Source organism: Eulemur rufifrons, chromosome 17, assembly GCF_041146395.1.
Source record: "Eulemur rufifrons isolate Redbay chromosome 17, OSU_ERuf_1, whole genome shotgun sequence".
Lineage (NCBI taxonomy): Eukaryota > Metazoa > Chordata > Mammalia > Primates > Lemuridae > Eulemur > Eulemur rufifrons.
In genome coordinates, this window is record NC_090999.1 from 6,361,161 (window position 1) to 6,364,655 (window position 3,495).

The 3,495-nt window shown below is 51.9% G+C and overlaps 1 non-coding gene across 1 annotated transcript; it reads left to right on the plus strand.

The window, feature by feature from the left end:
• The first annotated feature begins 3,176 nt into the window (after positions 1-3,176).
• Positions 3,177-3,246, plus strand: LOC138398542 (small nucleolar RNA SNORD123). The gene has a single exon (XR_011236018.1). It is a non-coding gene; the product is annotated as a small nucleolar RNA SNORD123 (small nucleolar RNA).
• Positions 3,247-3,495: the final 249 nt, after the last annotated feature.

Sequence of the window (3,495 nt, forward strand, 5' to 3'; positions counted from 1 at the left end):
CCCACGGGCCGGGCCGCCCCTCCCCAGAGGGGAGATGGAGGGCCGCGGCCGGCCTGGGGCTGCGGATCCCACCCGCTGCGGGAGGGCAGCACACAGGAGCTGGTGCAGCGAGAGCAGCCGCCGCCGGCGCCGCCTTCCCGGCGAGTAGAGCAGCGCGGGGCGGGGAGCGCGGGGCTGCTTCGCCCCGCCCCCGCCCCGCCCCCGCCGCGCCCCCGCGGCCGCGCCTCCTGCTCCTCCTCCTCCCTGCCCGGGCGAAACCCGAGCTCCCCACCCAGCTCTGACCTCCCTGGGCCCCTCCCTCATCCCCGCCCCTTCCCGGGACCACCCGTCCAGCCCTGCTCCCGAGGCGCCCCGCCGCACCCCAGGCGCCCCGCTCCCGCCTCCCTAATGCGAGTTCGCCCGAGCGTCGACTTTTCCCGGACTCCCTTCCCCGCCGCGCAGAGACCTTCTGTGCCCCCCGCCCCCGTCCCGCCGCTCAGACGTGGCTGCACAGGGGCGGGTATAAAGGGCCGGGGCGGCGCGGGCCGAGACCCGAGACGTGGCGCTCCCGCTGTGCCGGCCGCGGCTGCAGGTACGTGCGCGTCCCGCGGTTGAACCCGGCCTGGGGAGGAGGCAGGGGTCGTTCGCTCCTGCCGAACAGGGAGTTCGTGATTCTGTTCTTTTTTTGTGACATCCTCATGCGTGCTGAGCGGGAAACTCCTTAAAGAAGACCAAGAGGGTCGCTGCGGGTTCTTGGAGGAGCGATTGAGGGGTGAGCCTTCGGGCTAGGTCGGCTCAATTTCAGCGGGTTTAAATCAGGGAAACTAACATCTGGCGAAGCGGGGAGGCAAGTGAAGGGGCCCGAAGTAGCCACGCTGAGCGCTGAGAGAGGGGACCCATACAGAAAAAGTCAACTGGTGTAATTCTGGGGCGGATGTTACCTGTTGCATTTTTGCTGGATCTTGGGCCTTATCAAGTAAGTACTCGGGTTAAAAGTTTGTGACTGGTAAGCAAATAAAATACCTTTGGAGACTTCTTATAGGAGTGGATAATTCCTTGCAACTCTTCAACTTATAAAGGACGCAGAAGAGTGTTGGGAAGGGGTCAGCCTCATTGGATTTTAAAAACTGCGAAAAGGGCGAATGGTAGAGTTACAGGAGTATAAGGTGTGTGTCAAACTTGGGTTCGGAGCCCTAAATGGCTGTGCGTGACCCTCTCCCTCTGGGTGGGGGTGAGGGACAGTCTCTCTGGGCCCTTTTTTCAGCATCTGGAAAGGCATGAATGCCTCCTTTTAAGCACAGTGGCTTAAGGATGCCCCCATGGCCCACGTTCACACAACCGCTCCTGGAGCCAGCAACTGGGGGGAGCCAGCTGGTGGGACTCACGATACTGGGAACGGCCCAGTGTGTCCATAACGGTTCCACTGAGCTCCTGCCTAAAACAAAGAACCCATTACTGGCTGGAGTGTGTTATAGCCCGTACAGAAGCCACCCAGATCTAGAAGGACAATGGGAATGCAAACTGCCATCGATTTGTCTTTATTTTCTAGACCTTTTTTTAATAGAAGAATTAAGTGAAAGCAATTCTGAGGGTTTCCCTGGAAGCCCAGCCCATCCCCAAATTCCCAGTCTCTGGAACTGGTGAGCAGGCTGCCTTGGATACTCAGGCCTTCCTCTGATTTCCTTTAAGACATCTGGGAGGAAGTGTCAGGAGCTGGGTGGGCCTCCTTGCCAGCATTCCTCCCTGGGTTGTGGTGGGGGCTCCCAGCCTGGTGCTGGCAGCTGCCAGCCCCTGGGGACTTGAATGGAAAGCATAACACTTCTCCATTCCAGAGCTTGGCACTCCATTCCTGGCATTCTGATTCTCTTGCCTACGTGGCATACAGGCCTAGGGGCACTCCCTGGGAGAAAGAGGCTGGCCAAGGTCTAGCCCGGCTGCTTCTAGGTGTATGGGGTGGGGGTGGGAGAGCTGCCTTACACTTGAACCCTGCAGCCCCTGGATGGACCTGCAGACCCTGTGTAGCCAAAGTGAGGAAGACAGAAATTAGATCTTCCATGTATTTAACTAATCCTTGTTCTTGCAGTTAAAGGCAGTTATCACTTAAAAAATAAATCAAAAATCTCTTGGCATATAGAGCTAAGCAGTGGGAAGAAAACAGCTTTCTGGCCAGGCGAGGTGGCTCACGCCTGTAATCCTAGCACTCTGGGAGGCCGAGGTGGGCGGATCGTTTGAGCTCAGGAGTTCGAGACCAGCCTGAGCAAGAGCGAGACCCCATCTCTACTAAAAATAGAAAGAAATTATATGGACAGCTAAAAATATATATAGAAAAAATTAGCCGGGCATGGTGGTACATGCCTGTAGTCCCAACTACTCGGGAGGCTGAGACAGGAGGATCGCTTGAGCCTAGGAGTTTGAGGTTGCTGTGAGCTAGGCTGACGCCATGGCACTCACTCTAGCCTGGGCAACAAAGTGAGACTCTGTCTCAAAAAAAAAAAAAACAAAAAAAAAACAGCTTTCTATGCCCTAACCCAGGAGGGCTGGTAAAATAACCTTTAACTTGATAAATTATGTAATTTTGTGTGTATGTGTGTTGGGGGGGGGTGGAGTTTAATTTTGCTGTTGTAAACCAAAATATCACTAAAAGAGATATATTTTAGTGATAATGAATTACAAACATTGCTAATAAGAAGGAAAAGAAACCAAAGTATAATTTAGAGTGCATCCTTAGTTTAAAGTGAAGTGGACCTAAGTGGATGATATAATTTCACCTTTTGACCTGGGGAAAGTTCTTGAACTTTTCTGAGCTACATTCTCTTCATCTGGAGCTTAAACAAACCTGCCTGGCAGGAATGGGAGTTGTAAGCTTTAAAGGAGTGAGAAGGTGATAAGTGTAAAATACTCAGCCAGGGCCCAGCACAGGAGTAGGCTCTCCATAAATAAAATCCTTTTAAAGTAGTCACAGGTATTTCCTCTTTCTAAATGAAATTTCTTTTCTTTTTCTTCCAAAAGGCCTTGTTCACCAAAGAGCTGCCTACATTACACTGCTTATCATCACATTGTAAAACTAAAGGTGATCATTTTTTTAAACAAAAATGTTTAGTTCTCTTCTTTTCAAAATAAAAGTATGGCTCTGTCTGTGCTGTTTTAGGTGAGCCACGCACACAGTGTAAAAGAACGAGAAAATCAACAAAACACTTGGTGAAAATGATGAATTCTGGGGCGCTGATTCATGTGACTTGAAAAACGCCATCCATTTCCTGATTCACCTCAATGTCCTTTCAGAAATATGAAGGATCTCTTATGTTCCTGAACTAATTAACCAGTCTTGTTCTGTCTTTACTTCTCTTCCTAGTGCTTGAATTTCAGCCACGTCACTAAACTGCCATCTCAGAGCAGAGGACCAGGAGGCAGCTGAAGAAGACATTCCCTGAGACAGATCAGGATGTTGCTGTGGGCCCTGAGTGACCTTCAAGGGAAATCTGGACATCTGTGGTTCTTAAGATATGGTAGATTGTA